Source organism: Varroa destructor, unplaced genomic scaffold (genome assembly GCF_002443255.2).
Source record: "Varroa destructor unplaced genomic scaffold, Vdes_3.0 BEIS01000004.1, whole genome shotgun sequence".
Classification (NCBI taxonomy): Eukaryota; Metazoa; Arthropoda; class Arachnida; order Mesostigmata; family Varroidae; genus Varroa; species Varroa destructor.
Window position 1 is genome coordinate 36517431 of NW_019211457.1, and position 20113 is coordinate 36537543.

At 41.1% G+C, this 20113-nt stretch overlaps 2 protein-coding genes across 7 annotated transcripts in view; one reads left to right on the forward strand and one right to left on the reverse strand.

Annotated features, from left to right (window-relative positions):
* Positions 1-5193, forward strand: part of LOC147756140 (uncharacterized) — a 44172-nt gene extending 38979 nt beyond the window's left edge. Inside the window, exons 1-2 of one of the 2 annotated variants that reach the window (XR_015327044.1) lie at positions 2399-2528; positions 2647-5193. The gene's annotated coding sequence lies outside the window, so the exon portion shown is untranslated. Of the gene's footprint in view, positions 1-2398; positions 2529-2646 lie in introns of those variants that run through there. The other variant, XR_015327040.1, reaches the window with a different exon arrangement.
* The window catches only part of LOC111248824 (uncharacterized), a 145405-nt gene that overhangs the window by 37624 nt on the left and 87668 nt on the right, over positions 1-20113 (reverse strand). The gene's annotated exons all lie outside the window — the stretch shown is intronic.

Here is a 20113-nt window from a genome sequence, read left to right on the forward strand (position 1 = left end):
GCATGTGTCTACAGTAAAGAGGCGTATACGCTAGGCAAGAAGATTTAGAAGGAAATGAAGAAGTTCTGATTTGGCTGTGACAATGAAGAGGAAAAAGTAGTAGAAGTAGACTACGGGAAATATTGGGGTCCAGTGCTACTGAAGCGTCGCCAACAGCAGGGATTTGGATTTTATATAAAGAACTTGAGCCACGGCTTTGCAGATTCAGAGGTTATAATGCTTTAGCATGAGAAAAAAGGAGGTTGTCGGATTGGCTGAGAAGGGATTTAAGTTGCAAATTTCAAGTTTGACTCCACTTATAGCCCACTGCATGGACTATACAGCTAGTTCGCTCTACTACCGCTGCTCCTGTTGCCAGTGCCAACGGCGCATAGTAGTAGAGGTAGTAACGGCAGCTGCATTATCGCTAGTCGAATTGACTGGCTGAATAGCTAGCTTATTCGTTCGCTTCCTATTGTGCCCGGCTCCTTTTCCCGGCACGTCCTGCTGCTTAAGATAGCGAGAGAACGACCGATAAGGCCTCATGACAGCTGCTGTACGCTTACGTTTTTCTAACAGGTATGTGAGGCCGAAGAAAAAAGAACGAAGAGTACGAGAGATGCGCGACTTCATGAAGTCGGCACTTCTTTGTCTGTTAGATATCCCCTCGAGTCGGAACATCGCTTATTGTCCCAATCCGTTGAACTATTCTAAATTCTTTTTTACTTTCACACGCATCTATGTACATGGTCACACGCTTATGCATCGGCAGTGCACATGACGGTTCGCGCGAGAAAAGAGGCGAACATTTCCACCCAACTGGGCACTGTACCGGAAATATACGAAGCGAATAAACTATGTCAGGCACTTGTCTTCGTGCTCAATGTACGCATGCAGCGCGTACATCGGAACTGATCTCGCTCACTGAACTAAGCTCGTATAACGTCTGGTGCATGGTAACGTTTTCTTTTACTAATCAAAAAGAAATCTATTTATGCATCGCTATCGATGAACAATGGACGAAATGCCGTTGAGTAACTGTTCCACCGTAGCCACTCCTTCAACGGCGTCGAGGGAAATGTTTTCTCAATCCACTAGTTGCCCTTACTTTGTTGCCTCTCTCAGGGCAGTGTTATCTTAGTAGTAATAATAATTCGGAGATTAGTATTCGAACACACGGGCCGACATCGAAAGTGGAAACCAGCTAGCTATAAGGTAGCAAAATGCCATTCCCGTACACGACGGTACTTGGAGTACGAAAAAAAGATTCATAGCAGGCACCCAAGGATAAGACAAGCTAGAAGCAGATACAAGATGTCGAGGAAACAGTGAGGCAAGGCGGACTGATTAAACACTGCTCGGCCGTCCGTCTTGATCAACGATTCTGACGTCTTTTTTTGTCCCGATCACTTTTTGCTAGTCACCTTCGAGCCAGGCTTGAGCCATTTTACTATCATCCCCATACCTTGAAAGCATCGGGCATAAGATATTCTCGTTCTTATCAGGATGGCTGGCAGGAAGTACGTAGGTGGCAGCAGCGGTGAAAGACGATGCTACTCAGCTATACAGCGATTATTTACGCTGGTCCTACATTTCTAGTTTGATACGAGCAAATTGTACGAGCACTTGATTAATCAGCATCCCCAATGGTGAATAATCAATTGCTATAGTTCGTCTTTTAGCATGCGTACAAAAACGAGTTAGACTAACGAGTTAGTGATAGTTTCCTTAGAGCAAAAATTATGTTATCGAAAACCACTGCTTAAAGGGAAGCAAAGCCGCATGGATGAAATGAAAGTGACCCACGATAGCGATTTGACCATTATGAAAAGGCAACAACTATTTATCAAGGCTCAACAAGAACGTCCATCTAGCGTAGCCTAATCATAAATAAGACAAGAAAACGAAAACTAATTGGTAAGCTGATTATAAAGATTGGTTTTAAAGAGTACTATATAAAAATGATGATTTGTATTGTGTAGTAGGTGTCTGATCAGGAAACCTAGCAATATAGCATCGTTTTACGTATTCGCTGTGTAATAGTAAACGAACACGTTCCAAGTGGTGAGATATAGATTTGTCTTGTATCGGTGTTCGCTAGACGTTTTTCCTAGAGATCTGAAACTGTATCAATAATACGTTCTCCCATACGTGTTACCGTATAGCACAGGCCTAACAGGGGGTCGAGTTAGGATCCTAAAGATGTAGTTCATACGAAATGTTGCCTATCGTTGTAACGCAAGGACGCTACATTTAGATTAATGGACCAATACGCGCCAATGACAACAGAGCAGAGCGCCTCTTTCTAAACGAACATCTACAGCGCTATTGGATTGTTCGTATAAGCAAAAGTTACTGAAATGCGCGCAGTCTCTTCCGCCGACTCACGAGCCGCAATGCTTATCACCAACCTGCGGCATCTCTACGTACGCCGTCATAAACGTATAAACATTGAAAGTCGAGTTCTGTGCCCTTGAGCTTTAAGTGAAGGAATGAGCACTAGGTCTTTGGTGCTGTTCAAACATATGATAGAAAGTTATTTGTCTGCTGTATGTAACAAATGCAATTTTAATTTCCAAAAAAAATCTAATAAGTAAATGTCAGCAAACTTGAGACAAAAACGCGCGTAACAGCTCTTTATATATGTGGATATGTGCTTCATTCCAGGTATATACGTGCGCAATGTGCGAATGATACGCCGTAAATTGTGACGGTAAATGGTTTACTGTTCGACTTGACTTCACTCCAGCTGCCATAACAATACGCGTTTGGTCGCCAGCTGCGTTGCAAGCCCTCAGATGGTTTTCGGATGATGCATACATTACAGTCAGTACGTACAGGACGCCACAACTGCTACGGCTAAACAAACAAAAAGGCAGGAAGAAAAACTCCTGAATTTAGTTGGAAATGGAAAAACACAGCTTCATGCTAGATCCAAAGGCGACCGTGTGCTACAGGAGATATTTCGAACGTCTGACTCGGAAGGACCTAGTAATGAAAAAATCTAGCAGCTATTTCAGTATATTACGCTTACCAGGCGGGAACGGGGCGCGGATAAACTTGCGATTATGTGTGCTCGCACGCCAGCTTGTCGTATCATGTAATCGGCTGTTTTTTTCTTCCCCTTTCTTTGTTAACTTCTTTCACAATTCGGCATTTTGTGTTGTGGAATATTCCATTTGTGATACATCCATACAGCATTGGCCTCCGCTGAACGCACGATAGCTTGTACAAACACTTCTACGTATATGGCATGCCTCTACTATAATAATCATTCAACTAAGACAAACACATGTACGCTTCCGCTTGATCATCGTGTCGACCTCGACAGTCTAACAAAATGATGAAGTTCGTACGAAACAAATGTCGGTGTAGATAACGGCATCGAAGGCATTCTGCACGACTGAATTGCCCCCATACAACGCGCATAGTATACGAACAGTGTAAGCCCGACGTATAAACACGGATTTTTCCAAGTGCTTCTTGTAAGTAGTATAAAAAGGTAAAATTAAATTCGACCATTCAAAAAAAATGTTGCTTACAAACAAAATAATTTGATATATACTCAGCCGGTATAAATTCACAATGCTGGTTCAGAACTATGTAGTGACACAAAGCAATTCCGCATCGTCTGCAACTAAACAGGACCTTTTATCTATATCGATTGACTATTTATCATTACAGTATAAGTTTATCGTGTTTGATACACAAGCCAAAGACATTTATGCTCGTTGTTAGCTATATTTTGTTGATCAATACTGCACACAGGTGGCTCACGAGCCCCTTTTCGAATGGCGGCTTCCATCTAACAGTACGTAGAGATAAATCAGCATATACAACTCTCCATGAATCAACAATCAGACCTGGTCACTGTCGATTGGCTATAAGTTTTTGAGCTTTTTTTTTTTTTTTTTTTTTTTGTATGAAAGAAGTAAAAACACCAAAAGAATCTTCTCTAATTATCGAAATTATTCGCATTACTGTAATTATTGCTCCTGATGCCAATAGTTCGCCCATAGATTACGTGTGACGTCTCATCACAGCAGTAGATACGCCTAGGCCAACACCTAGATGTATTCGATCCATATCGATGTGCAGTCAGACGGAAGGGGCGTAGAGATATATGCATCACGATTCGCGCAGTTCCTAGTCAACCGGATGAGCAAATCAAGCATTAGTGAACGAGAACGCCATCGCTTGTTTGGACCTCGCAGGACATATGTTTCGTACTACAACGCAGCTGGGTAATGAGCTCGTAAAGGGCCGACTGTTCTTAAAAACGCATCTTATTAGATAATCTTCACAATGTATATTTGAAGATATATAAACAGATTGCCGACAATTTTTTAATCTCAGACGATGAGAAGAATGAAGCTGGCGAACGGAAGAAGCTGAAGACAGAAAACGCACTGTGAAAGAAATCACTGCGGAGCTATTTATCTAAACTAAAGATATCTCCTCAGAGCGCAAAATGGTGACCCGCTTGTTTTGGCATGTGAGCGATTACGGTGCGCTTCAAGCAGTGTTTTACACTGGCCTGTTGCGTGGACCACTATTTTTAGGTATATACACGTATATCGGTAACTTCGTACCCATATATACTTAGCATTGCTCGAACGGCGCGCCATTTACTGACTTCTTAGCAGGCAGAAATTGCCAGCTTGTTAACTGTGTATTACGTAATAAGCACCCTTTAGTGCGGGGCGGCCATAACGTGTGGCTGACAGGCCATCCGTACTACTGCTACTGCCTTATATGGCTTCCCGGCCTTCTTAGTAACTCTTTCCGAACTACCTATTCTGCCCCTTCCCGCCGCTCTAACCAAGAAACATAGGGCAATGGTCGGAAGTCAGGAATGCTCGTAAATGACAAGCTCCGTCGCACCCGGGGTGCGTTGCGTCCAGTTGGTTTCCCAAGTGACCAGCAAGAAGTCGTCGTCTACACTGCCAATACATAAATACATTTTGAAAGTCTGAACTAAAATGTCGACTGTCACAGTCTAGCAGTGTCGCTTTACGCAGTCTCACATCGGTATTTTGATCACTTACTGCTAAGTCTCTGAAAGCTATCGTACTCCTGTCGAGTTCTAACTCTGACTGTTAACGGGTCATCGTTCCTCAAAGAAAAAAACGACGAAGACTTTTTCATCGAGTGAATTTGTTGTACTGTCAGTTAACTAGCATAATAAATATAGCTATTAGAGCCAACAATACATTCATGTGTTTTTGCTTCAGCTTTCAACGTATTGTTCCTGGCAGCTGTGATTTTCAGTTGATTTATCTGTGACTCGCATACGTATTAAAAATAGAACACAGTCAACAATAGCAGTGAGACATCATTGCTATAGTGCTGACTTGTTGATGAACAGAGAGTATGTTGAGTCTGTCGATTTCTTGTAGTAATAAAATGTTGAGTCATGTGATTGAATGAATCAGAGATCATAGTAAATCTGAGCTGACTTTAGGCATGCTTTTTAGGGGTGGACATGCCACCCAGTGCCTCGACCTGCTAACGCCTAGCAGCATCGTTCGCTTATCGACGATATTAGTTGTTAGATAAGGCAGGCGAACAACGATATGCCTTTTCAGTAAGGTGTGTAGACGTCTGCTTTGAGGTTAAGGGGTTGAATATTCGTCATATCTATTCCCCAGGGGAAGTACTGGATGCGCTAGTATCGCCTTTTTTGAAGCTAGCTATCAAAAGGTAACGGCAGATGCCAGGGCTACTGAATTAGACTGTCTTAGCTCACTGTCGTCGAAACGTCTGCTGTGTTGGGTACAATATTACTATGATCCGCTTACGAGGTCATATGAGCTTTAATGGTCGAAGACAGGGTGTTCATTGGATAACGGTTCCATGGGCTCATTTGCCCTATGGCAAAAAAAGTTAAATCGAAATATAAAGCAACGGCATTATGAAATAGCCCGGCGACGACTGCTACAGCTTGCCGGACATATATGTATGCTCCTGGTTGAACATACTAACATTTTCCGAAGTTTTCAGCAGTCGTCAACGTATAAAAGATATTTCGATAGAGATCCCTCACGAACCCAAATATACAAGACTGAGTGTGGGCGCACCTCAAGGTTACTACTATTAATCTTCTTGCACCGAGTATATTGTCCATTATTCAATTATACGATGCTCAATTGCCGGTGACTGAAAACTGTGTCTGCTCGCTGGAGCCTGCACGATGTTAACTTGCTGCATGGCATACACATGCCCAATACAAGCGGCTGTCAGTAATTCAATAGGGTCTCTTGTTTCGAGTTTTCTCTAGTGGAGCTTTCTCGTCGGTCTAAGTGTACTCGTTGATGTGATCTAAATCACTTTGCTTTCATATATATATATATATATACACTGTGTTACTAGTTCGCTTTGGCCTTTACTTCATGCAATCTGCTCCCATTTTAGCATAACTTTATTACTGAACACGTGTATTATATAACGTTGTTCTACGATATCGATTTCTGTCTATCCAGACAATTTGCAGATGATCCGAATGCCGTCCTCAATCGCCTTCTTCCTTACGTAGTTTTGTTCGTTTTTCCCTTCGGGCGAAAGAGCCTCTGGGCGTACTGTTACCTGTTTTCCGCGCAGTCTACGCTTTTTGCACTCTTTCGTTAGGCCTAGACGACGTCTTTAGTGACTACGTAATAGAGGGAACTAATCGACAGAACTACGGCGATCTTAACGTGCAGGAGCATGGCGAGGCTGAATGAAGCTAGCCACGAAGGCTAAGAAGGTAGGCGGCGCTGTTCCGCGAAGAAACGCCAAATCAACGGAAGCAAGACTGCCGCCTGCCAGCTGCCTTCACCATTGGCAGCTACAGTGGACAGCTGGAAAGCAATTACCATGACATCCTGATGGGAAGGCCTTTTGCACGCTTCCTACCACATTCCGCTCTCCTACACCGCATGCACTGTACTAACAGCTCTTCATCCCATATCACGTGTGCTTTTTTGACCTCAAGGAACGCGGCTAACCGTTGCTGTAACCAGCAGACCGAGTGAGAAACCTGGACAGTTACACTATTAAGTGATAGATAGGCCATTTACTTTTACTACTGTTAGAATTTATCTGCAATGTCTTATTGAAAAAGTAAGGTCATCCATAGCTTTGGCGTACGCCATCCAGGTATCAATTTTAATTGCCATCGCAATATCGCAGAATTCAGTGTTTCGGTTGAATTCGAAGTGAAATTCCGCAATTAGTACACTGCATCCAATGTAGCAGCAACAGCAAATTTAGCTGAGATATAAAGGGAACAAGTTGAGGTCCACAAGTAGAACACCTTCCATTAGTCAATCTGATTTGTTATAGCAGAACGTGTGAAATGGCGTTATAACACGGATGAAACTAGAAATCGGTCAAGCTGTCATACCACCATCAGCAGGAACGAAATGCTGGGAGTCAAGACTTTCGAAAAATGTCAAATGGTTCCGTGCGTGTTAAACGAGGAATCAGTGCTAACGGAGGCACAGTTTGCGCTTCATTGCAAAAATGAGCCTGCAATATTGCAAGGATATCTGGCTAAGCTATAACCAGGGACGACACACAGCCGGCTTTTGAGGGAAGAGCGTTCACAAACTCCCTTTCGTTCGCATAAATATCGTTTTATTTCTCTAGTGCGATATTGAGGCAGACTTTGGCCGCGTCCGCCTCTGCTTAGTTTCACCAGAAGAGCCTGCTTGAGACCTTAATTAGTTTAATTAATAGTACAAAACTAGATTGTTTACTTATCTCACCCTAGATACATTTGGGCACCCAGGAGACTAGATGCCAGAGATGGGACCACGAAAGCTACGTATCTACAGATCTCGCTAGATGTGCACGCAAGCGGATCTTTTCAACGCGCGTTTCATCTCTTTCATCAGACAGAATAAATCATAATAGTACAATGCTCTTTCGAAATGTTTTCCACATGTCTAGGTAATTGAATTTCGCTCGCAGTATTGCTGGGCGTGCGTGTGAGCGTCTGTATTAACAGGTCTTCCCCTTCATCTGTCTCGTTAATTTATTATAGCAATCACACATCGGTAACCTGTAATACCAAAAAAAGTAGTCAGTGAGAAGTATTCAAATACTCATCTTAGTTAACCTCACTGTTTGCCCCAAGGAGTCAGAAATCGCCTAGATAAATTATGTAAATAAAGCTGCCAAAACAAAAGGAATAGATTAAGCGCGATTGACTTTATCACATATGAAGAATAATCAAAAAGTTGGATGCTGATGCTAAAGTAACGCTGCTTTTGGCTAGGAATCATTTGCAATATAAATAAGATAATCATAACACTAGAATGATGTGGTAGAGGTGCTACAGTATATTGTTGTACACCTCCTATCTACGAAGAACGATGCCCAAGAGAAAGTATCATCTTGGGAAACGGGTTATCTAACAAAAATGCATCTTCTGCAGCCTGACCACGGCTATCTAGTAATCAATATGACACGAGATGTCACAACTGGTCTCATGTCAGAAGGACAGGAGCGGTATGCCACGGTTAGATGATTAAACCCCATTAACATTACCTGAGAGAAGGAACTATGATTTGCTAGGAAATTCATGTAAAGATAAGACTTTCCAGGACATAAAGGCAGTTTGGCAGGCTGAGCTTCACTAAGGAGCACCAGATAGCCCTCGGCGGCGGAGCAGAATTGGGGAGGGGTCTAGGTGGCAGCGTGCCGCACCGCCGCCGCTGCTGTTATTGCGTCAGAACAAGGGACAGTTGCAATTTTATTTTATTTTATTTTAATTCTCTTACGCTCTTGTTTATCTCTATATATTTACTAATACTCAATCGGAATGAGCTTATTTGATATATTCCATTGATGCTCCGTGTGCTAATACCTTTATATTGTCCGAATTCATAAGCTGACAGAGTTGGCTTTGCAATTCCTTAGTTGATAGCATGTCCCATACATCTTTCTATGTTTCGAATTTTATGTATGTACTTAGTCGTTCCATCATACAGCTGGCTTCCAGCACGATACGAACCGTGTGTTCATGCCCGGATTCGAACCTAGACCACAACGTGCCCCGTATATCTAAATGTATTGGAAAAAGAAAAATTTTTATCTATCTTATAGCTTTAAGTTTGATTTTTCTTTAACACATGGATGGGTTCAAATTTTTTTTTTATGAAAAGGTAGCTTCCCGGTGGATGCTGACCTCTACTGCCACTGTGTGGTATGATCAACTGCCTTAAACTATTATCTATACTGTTTGTTAGTAATTGTACTAACTTATTGCAGAACAAATATTCGAACAAAAATTCCGTTTTGCCCTCAAGTTTAGATAATGACTGAATTTGCTAACTGAACTTGAAATAATTCAACGTTCTTAACGGATTGTTTTCTAGTCCCTTGTATCAGCTTCCGTGGCAAATATATTTGTTGGTAGCAGGATTTGCCGCTAGTTCTGTGTGTGTGCTTATTGTAACACAAACACTTATTGATGATTACAGTGTTGTACTTGTTTGTGGGTTTCCGCACGCGATTATGTAACTTCTTATCTGTATAACAATTGATCAGAGTGTCTGTGGCAGGCTTGTGTTGCTAGTGTCGTTCCAGCACTGCCGATCGTGTTATTGTTACGGCTGCTACTGTGATTATGTATCTAAATTGTTTCAGTGTGTACCTATTGAGCAGAGCGCGAGCTTGCGATCAACACTGCCCTGGCTGCTGCCGTTATGCGCATTAAACTACAATGAGGGAAACTGTGACCGCGGCATAGCCCCACTGCGGCAGCGTTGGTTCACTAGGAACAGAATCAGTTAACTGCGGCCATCGTGAGGGGTTCGGGACTAGGACTGTGTGGTCTGTTCCGGGCAAACGAAACAGTCAGCTGTCGCAACACCGTCGGTACATCGGTCGAATTTGTGGAATAGGCAGCGGTTTGCTCCCTAGGGTTCAAATCTGGAAACGACACGGTATTGCGGTGCTAAAGGTCCCCAGGGCACTTCAGTGCCCCCCTCTTACGCGACCCAACCCCCTGCTACGGGTTAGGGAGTTTGTCGCTTGAGAGACAGAGAAAGCGCGAACGGATGTGTGAAAGGGGCTGTACGCGAAAAAGGTGCATGTTAGTTCGTCGGACGAGCAGAAAGCTTTATAAAAAAAGAAACAAAAAAAAAGGATGCGAGAAACGGAACGTTGCGTTGAGCAGAAAGAGAAAGAAAAACGAAGCCGAAGACGGAGCGAGCGCCGTAGAACGATGGAAGCTGTAAGAAGAACGACGATACTGGTGGCTGGCATGGGGAATTGGCAATGCTACAAAATACTAGTGAGAGCAAAAGCGCTTTCCCTCGTTCTGCGAACAACAGCCGCGGCATTAACTTACCATCACTATGAGATTGTTGAAATTTAACTTACCAGCCCCATTCAGCGCGGCCCTTTTATCAGGTATTTTGTGTTGCTTCAATTATCATTAGCTCCTATCGACCAAGCCCTACCGCGACATGCTCTTATAACACTTATTGTTATTATTAATATCGTGATAATTGTAAATTCATAACTGCCGCTGGAGCCACTAGTTCACTAAGCGGACCTGATAATTAGCACCTTTGAAAACGCGAGAAATTGGCATATAAGTCTGTAAGAGAGAACGTAGTAAAATGAAAGGCTGGAGAAATTGGAGACTTGGGCAAAATGTATAAGATAGCCTTAAGATGCCAACAAAACGTAACCGCTCGTAACGACCTCTAGTATCAAAACCAATAAGCTGTGTCGATTATAAATTATGCTGATTTGCCAACTTAACCAGGAGACATATTTGTTGGAACATGTAATCAGGTCTTGTACGTCAGTATTTCTTCACGATGCTGTGGAGCCTAAACATTAAAGACAACTTACTCTATGAAAAGGCTTCACAAGTGTCCTTCGACACCTTAAAACACAGAAATTCAGTGGCTTCATGTAGTATTGCTTCTTAAGGTTCGCTTCAAACATACTACGGTAAGCAGTTTTCCGCATGGTACGCTAGTCTAAGTTTGACAAGAAAAACAACGATAGAAACATAGTCTTATTTTTCCTTTTATATTCAAATAATTTTTTGCCACTCCTTGTTGCTGTTGACAACCACTGTGAAGAAAATATCATGACCTATTTTTTTCCAAAATGGCGAACAAAACATCTAGTGTTCGAGTTGAGAAGATCTTTAGGACGTTTGTCTTGATATTGCATATCTGATAGGAAGAGTAATGCTTTCTTATCGCGTGAGTACAATCTCGTTACAGAACTTAATTTGTTGGCAATATTGTAATGCTTTAATCATGAACTGTTTGTCCAGCTAGGAGAGGCATATCTATCTATCTATCTAATCTAGCCTAGGATACTAGTAACAAAGTTTTGTCTGTTTTTGTCCGATTCAAAAAAGACCACTCAACGTGGTCAGATTGGATAGGGGGCGCTGATTGGATTATTGCTTTTCCAGAGAAGCTTGTTTCTCTTTTCTATAGAGCACCATGTTAATTCGGGTAAATCGATCGTTTTTTGCGATGGTTGTTGAGAACCTGTGAAAGATCTATCTCGAGAGATTGCTGATCTTTCATATTAAATCTGGAAAAGAAAAGCGATCCAACAGGAAATCGGTGATCCGATTTCGAGGTGTTTCATAAATGACAGCATATCAACCATCTGAAGTCATTGCTTTCAAGTGTGGAATACTTACAAAATGCTTGATACGATCTAAGTCATTTAGGCACCCGTTTGCAAAATTAGTACTTTTTGCTATAATTAGAATGAGAGAACAGTATAAGTGCAACAGCATATTCCAATTGAAGGAGGAAAATAACTGCAGAAGGGCACTGAGCTTAACCTAAATCTTGTCTCAAAGTGGCACCGTACGCACGGCTAGAGGTTAATTTTACATGAGTGAGTTAGGTTTTATATATGTGGTTGTATATTGGCAATTTCACAGCTGTGCACGGTACATGGGTCCCATAACAGGACACATGAAACACGTCGACGTATTGTAATACAGGAAAGGATCGCTCTAAAAAAAAAGCAACCCATTCGACAGTAATCAATCGCTGCTGTAGCACCGAATAAACGGGTCTGTTCATCCTAACTAAAAACTAAAAGGCACAGCGAAACATAATTAACATTGAAAAAAGGTACGTTTTTTTTTCTACACACAGGTTGCATTGATAACAGAGTTAATGTGACAAATATATTAGGCAGAACTGTTACCGCGAGTCTATAAAAGGCGCAGGTCTGTGTGAGGGTGACAGCTTATATTCGGGGTGAGGTGCAACACGAATTAAATATCAGAATAGGCTGATAAAACAGCTGCATTGTAGCAGCAGGACCGTTAGGTCGTCCGAAGGAGAAAACGGAATATGTTTAGCAAAATAATTGCCCCAGATTAATGTTACAAATAGAATGAATCAACAGGGTAGACTTGCTATGATGGAATAACTATATCGAAACCACGAGTCGATGCCGCAGATTCTAGAACGAGATACACGATAACTTTGAAGATGTAGGTGCGCCATCGGGTCCCCATGCGGGCATAAACAGGTTTCGTTTAATGCTGGAAGCCGGCCGTCTGATGGAATACTTAATGGCGGTACCGGGCGTAAAGCTCGAGGCGTTTAGGTCTGATATCGAGCTGTATTTTATGTTTGGCGACATGTAGCTCAAATCAAATCTTTCTTTAGCTGGTGGTGTCTATCCGACTATGAAATCCATTTTCGAAATTGCTTTTTGGGTTGTATTTGTTCGGAATCTTTAACATATGTCTATAACAAAATTGTACATGGCTTATGTAAACTACATGCTGGTACAATTTCTTGCAAAAAAGTTTTCTAGTTAGAATGGCTGTCAAGTATCCACATAGAGAGAGGTCCGTCAACAAGCGAGGTATTCTAGCTATTTTTGCTGATGGATCTCGACAAGTTCGCTGGAAATGCTTTGTGTGTCCCTACGTTTAAAAACGGCTGAAAGCCCAAGATGTCGATGCTTCCTCCACATGGTGGTGGAGTGAAAATTTGTTCCGGGGAATTTTTTAGCGGTTTCTTATGCAAATTTCAGATACGTCCGATAACGCATTTTTTTTTCCAAATTATTCACTCAGAGCTTTCCTATGACCAACATCAATATATCGAAGATCTTCTTCCTGTGGAAAGTATTGTATTCTTGATGGTTTTCGTAATGCTAGTCTAGATCCCTACAAGCTTAATACAAATCCAACGGATGCTGCTATATTTAAAATGAATACTTTGAAGTGAAGAACTTGACAGTGGCGTCGGTTTCCTTATTAAACAATGAGATGAAAACGAATTCCAACATAGTTTCGGGTGACCTTTCGAACAGATTTCTAATAAACGGCTATTTGAGAGTTGGGCTAAGGGTAACATGAATTAAATCAGCTTTGATGGCTTTTTAAATAGCTGCTTAAAAGTAACGAGTGGAATGACTGTTGCTGTGCACGATACAATTTTTACGGATGACAGGAAATAGTGCCTTTACATCTGTATGAAGCAGAGAAAGGAATAGGTAGCTCACGACTAAACCCAAAGTTCGAACAGATCTTTATTCCGGAAAGCCCATGATTTGCCTTTGGTACGACTGAAAGGGTTTTATAGGCTAGGAAATGCTTGAGGCGAATAGGACGATCAACAAGAATCTGTCTATGGCTCAGGTCGATCGATTGAGCGAGGCCATCCTAAAGAAAGGACCCGATAGATGAGGCAAAGTCATCCTTCTTCGCGACAATGCCAGGCCGCACATGGCAAACAATTTTAAAGCCCCTTTGAACAAATTTGAGTGGAAGACTTATTTGCATTCCCCTTGCACCTGCAAATAGGTAGCTGTACATTTGACAGTAAAAAAAAGGTTCCGAACAGGCTCTTTAGTGGCGGATTTGGCTATTTCTGCCAAGAAAGAATTATTAGATCGGCTAAAGATGAGAGAAGATAATACAGGTTTACCAAGAAAAATTAATTGTTAATTGTAATAATAATTCGCTGCGTTCTTCAGGTAGCTCAGTTTTAATATATAGTTACAACAAACGATATGTATAGCGTGTTACTATGCAGGCCATTAAGTAAAGTAAGCCAATGTATGAATGATAGAGTTGTTGAACTTATATGAAGACGGAAGCGCATTAGCATGTCATTTGATCGATTGGCGCGATCAGAAGAATTTCAACAATGCTATTAAAACGTGTTGAAAGTAAAATTGTGAAAAAAAAAAAAAACTAAAAACCCAACATTTAATTACGATGTAAATCTGGAAAAACAAGAATGGCTAAATAGAGCCGAGTTTCTTGTCGACAGCACGAGGTACATGTTTACGTACTTGAAAGCAGGAACAGAGTGATGTTAAGAGAAGCTTATTGAAAAAAGGCCAGCTTATGCAAACCGAGAGAGAGAGAGAGAGAGAGACCGATCCATTTGCTTAGAGATTCGTTTGCTGTTCAAAGTTCAAAATACTAAAAGGGGTCCCTGGCCTGAGAGCTAAAAAAGCTCGGTGTCCGCTCTATTCGTTATTACTCGTTACCAAGCTAAAGTGGTGTGATAATCCACTTACATTGCTTGCGATTTCGTTTCCTTTTTTGAATGTCGTTACCGTTTCGTCTGAAACGCTACTAACTTCTGAAAGGGCCCACGCCGGCTCCCTTTGCGTGTCTTATCCGTGCTACAGTCAGGCCTCGTACACTTGGCCCTAAATATATGACCAACCAATCTAAAAGCTAAAATTCGGAGTGATAGTTGGGCCCGCAACACAGGCATCAGACTGTGTCGTACTATACAGCGTAAACCAGCTTCAATAGAACCCGATCTAAAAGAGAAATCCTAATATATCAATCTGATCGCACTGAAGTTCCTACCCAACGAATAAGTCTTTGATTAATAGTCATCTCTCTGTGTGTGTTTAGATAGATAAAAGTAGCTTAGTCAAAAATGATAACATTAGTACAAAGGCACCTATGTTTCTCGTTCAAAATGTCTTCAAGAAACACCGTTTTTTTTTCGCATCATGTCATCCTACAATTGTTTCATAACTAAATACAATGAACCTATATCGTGTAGACAAATATCATGGCGACTCAAATGCCCAGAAAAGGCAAAGGGTGCCCAGAAGGCGTTCGCAAAGTTGTGCAATGAGTGTAGTTTCTGTCATCTGGATTCATTTCAGTGTGCGCCAACTCCTCGTTAACTGTCATTTTTGTTTTCTGACCACATTCGGCTTTATATATATATATATAGTACTCTCATATCATAGTTTTACTCAGATAATACCTATCATGCAGTCTGTAATCATTCGAGTAGTCAATTTAATATCGGAGACGGACATTACTTCTTGAAGTGATATTTTGCCCACTCGTGTATGTGCCCTTAGGAATAGAAAATGTTGCCAAGCCTATCTGATGCGCATTAGAGCTAAGCTAAGTTAAAAATATATCATATTTTTATATTTGTACTAGAATCTATAATTTATTTAGTATAGTAAGTCTATAAAAATATTGATTTCGATATAACAGATTCAGCGAATAAATTCATCTCATTATCTAACTCACCTATTCCCTTTCTGGGCAACGATCAATTAAGGCATCTTCCCATCTATCAAAGATTCGACAATAATATATGTACATATACATATATGAAGGGCGGAGATATCTGTCGGGGGTTCGACTAAGCTGTGTGTTTGCCCGTCTGGTGCTAATAATACGTATGACTTATGTAGTTGCCGTACCGTCCAGAAATCTAGGATCAAGTCAGGTAGGTAGTTGATCATCTGTTATTAACACGCATATGTGTGACGCAGGTTCGATCTCCGTCACATGAATCATGCGTGGCTGAAACCCGGACAATTATGGGAATCGGTGCGGGTTGCTCAGGTATATTTTCAAGAAAAAGGTAGCTCAATTATGTTTTTAGTAAAAATAAATATGTATAGATTAAGAGAGCGATGATTCCTAATTCTATTTTAAACGAGATAGGTTAAGTAAAACTCTGTAGTATCTGGGATGACCACCGGTGGTTTGTAGATGTTCTTCGCCTAGCAACGTTAATGAATAGCTGTCATAGCAACGCCGACCACAAATCCAAGTTAGATACACTCAAAATCAGATTAAAAAAAAAAACCCACTGGGTACTGAACCCTAACGCTAAATTTCACAGTTCAAATGATAATGTAAGTTTATACCTCTCGCTTTGTTGTTTATGAAACTATTTTTGATAAAGTACATTAAAGTGACTATGCTTTACCCACGCGTAGACCCGAATAATAAGGCTGGCTAGCGTTAGTAGATAGTACTCAAACGAGAACTACAAAAAGAAGCAATTTACCCTAGAGGAGAATAAATTTACGCCTAATATATATATATATATATATATATATGTATATATATATATAAGGTAGTGGTGCAATAATATACAATATAAAATAAGATAAACCTTTAATAGTTAAAACACCCTCTAAGAAGTAGTGTATGTATGTATCATATCGCCCCTTGTCAATGATTGTTTGTATGTACATTTTTGTGGCCGAGGATTCGCGCGTCTGTTCCCATTTTGCCAGGGTAAGTGGGTAAGCCACCTTTTTTAACAATGCGATGAAATAGTTCTCTCCGTAATGATGTAGTTCAAAGTGTTGATCTATTAAAATTCGAACACACTCATCGAGAACATTAAATAATCTAGATTAAGATCCCTCTTCCATACATACGGGCCCACGTACACATAAAAATTGCCGTATGGAGCAATGCTACGACTAGGGGCCACCGAACAAACATTCATTTATAGGATATATATAGGACTATGCAACTTATTGGATAAAAAGATAGCATGTGTGACTCATATAATACTAAATATGCTTTTATAGGGATCTTGAGGAGCACACATAAGTGTATATAGCCTATGCCGTGGAGAATAAAAAAATCAATGCCTATATTAGCCTCATCAAATCAAGGTATATCCTTTGACCAGGTTTGTTTTTTGGTAACAATTATACTCACTAAATATCCAGAATATAGATACATATATATAGAACAAAAATATCTAGAAAGAGGTATGTCGTATGTGCAATACAGAAGCCAATTAAAGTGTCTATTTAGTTTAAAAAAATTCTTATTATTATATACAAACTTCTTAAAGGGATCAGGGTAAGCTAGGGCATACTGTTTGCTGGCAGTATAGGGAAAGATAAAAAAAACTCTTCATTTCGCCTAGGACAGCGGAACTTGCCTCGTTATTCAATTTATTTCTAGTCTACCGCGTAACTAATACAAACCATGTGGGATTTTTCACATATGTTAATATATGACTAATATATATGCAATATTTTGTTCCTTTTTAGCGCGGGAAACTCCTTTCCTTCACCTAAACGTAACGAATGTCGAAATACATGCTGTAAACAGATAACAGCAGTTTCTAATTAACAAGATAAATATATAATAATTAAATACTAGTGTCACAGATAAAAGGCCATTGGAATCAAGTGCTATAGCTGGTTCCTGCAAGGAAACGTGTACGAGTGCACATCTTGTAGGTTCCGTCGTCGGTATTCATTAGTTCGAAGTTTTTGAATCGGACGTGCGGCGCTGGACTTTCTCTTGCGATAAGTTCATAAAATTGAAACCTTTGGGTTTTTGTACATGAAAATGAAAACTTTAAATATTTTTGTGGCACTAATTGGCTTTCTAGCGTCTGCACGTGCGACTTTTGGCCGGAATTCCAGTCAGCCAGCAAACTAAAAAAGAGTGCGCGATAATTCGATCAAGTTGCCTACAGTAACTTAGCTGTGACCGGGTAAACGTCCTGAGCGCTTTAAGTTATGCAGTTGTTATTATTTCTTGTCTTTCCAATGACCCTGAAATGAGGTAGTAACCACGGTACGAAAAATTGATCTCCTTCGAGTTCATTATTGTGATGTAACGCGGATGTTGCGCTACGATCAATTCGTGTAAGCAATTGGCTATAAGGGTTTGTAGACGCGGTTAAGTAAGCTCTGCGCTTACTCTTCCTAGCTGATGTGAATGATAACGGACGTGCTGGAAACGGCGAAGGCTAATTAAAGGGCGGAGATTGTAGAGGGGCGATTTGCTTGATAAAGTGAAGGAGACTTGTAACATAAGCGGCCGTTTTCCATACATAGCCTTAATGACAGCTAAGCATAAGGTACTTGTTTTACGTCTCACCAAATTTTACTAAAAACCAACATAGAATAAATACGCTAAGGAAATGCAACGAACAATGGTTGCGTTTTGTACCTAATTGAGAACACCTTTAGATTTTTACGTTAACGCGTGTGGGATTTGCCACACCCAGGATAGCACATAATATTAGCCCGACGGCTATATTTTGGCCAGTTCCATAATTTCGCTAGTTCGATACAAGCGTCGAAATGCACTTGGTCAGCTTTGGGCTTTAGCAGTTAGCAGAAGTATTTCCATATCGTTCCTGAATTATACTGGTTCGCCAATTCACGAGTAACTATAACTGACTATTGGCACAACTGGACGTTGATTCGACCGATCCACTTGGGCGCTTTTAGACGTTCTGACAGAAATCGGTAGATTCTGGCGGCAAAATTTTAATGTGAATCAACCGTTTTGGGACGGACAGATTGCAGGACACATAGGGACAAATTTATTCCGAGCACTGGGGCGAAGGAGGGCCCGTTAATGGTGAGGTATGCGCACCGACTCAGACTGCTAGCTGAAGCTCTCATTACAGTAAGTCGCCTCGTGGGGGGGTTGTCTTTGCCTAGCGGCATGGTCTTAACAGAATCTGGTACAGGGTTAGCATTGAGGCTACATGAACGAAGGCGTGCGAGACAACGGAAAAGAGAAATTTAAGGTTGGAAGGCAAGGCAATGAGTACAAGAGCGGAATAACGGGCCTCATGGCCTATTGCGAACAGCCCTCTAAAGTGAACAGCAGAAACGTCGAGGTTAGGAAAAGCTAACACCTGCAACTCCATTCAAAAACTGTGTAGACTAGACGACAGAAGTGACCATGCTTCGTTTAGTTATCGCTACCAGTACTGAAGCCATTTCTGGCCTTACCACTATTTAAAGCTTGGGCCTTAGACTTTAGCAGAACAATAGGGTTTATTTTACCTTTGATCGTCCTGTATAGGAGTAAGTGACAAACAGAGAAAGCAAGGCAAAAAGAAACGAAGAGATTTATTGCAAGCATCTACTAAGGTCTAACTTAAACTGACTGCAGTTACTTATCACAGTATAAAGCCGAAAGCGGCCAACTTTCGACGTAAAGCCCAAATGACAGCACATTTACGTAGGTACAGTGAGACATACGCGCCGAGTGGAAAAGCTATGTCAGTGCTAGAAGTTTCTTCGAAAAAGCACTTAAGTCCCTACTACTTCTACCCATTGTAGATGACACGTTGTCGGTTTTTCTGGAACTTGGGTTTTGGGTCAGCCTTTCCTAAACTGTAGTCGTCCATTGAAAAAACTCTTCCTAGCTAGACGATTAATACTTTTTGGGAGATTATTTTCTTTCTTCACAGGAAATCGATTCTATCCCACCCAGCCTTTTGTCTTTGCAACTGTCCATACCCATCGTCACTGCACACAACGTTCGAGAGCAGATTAAGCCCGTCCTAATTAATCTCGCAAAACGACGGCAAACGGGGAAAGTGAACAGGCGTGGTTTGTCAAACAGCGTTTGGAGAAAAAAGTACAGACACAATGAAGGCGCACTCTTCACGGGCAATCGTACTTTGCGAATCTTTCAAAGGAGTATATAACCTTATTTTCCTGCTGTTTCTGTTGCTCTGAAACGATCCAAAGTCTTTCTCTATCACGTTCGTATTTTGCTAGCGCTTAACTCATCCTATCTCACTTGCCCTTAATCACCTATGATGTCGTCAATTTGTTAGTTACCGCATTAGATGCTTCGTCAATGGTTCATGCAGCCTAGCACTAAACACTTAGTTTGATGAAAATCTCATTGACATTGCCTGAGTACCGCATACATTTTCTTCGTCTTTGGTCCCATCTTGAACGAGCGACGTTCTAGCACTATTAAATATCAGTAAATGCGCCCCTTTGGATGCATGGTCTGTAGGTTTACAACCCATACCGACTGTGTTGACAGTGGTCCCTTTTCGGACTAGTAACGTTGTGATCGGTGAGTGGAAAGCCGCCTTTACTATTAAATAAT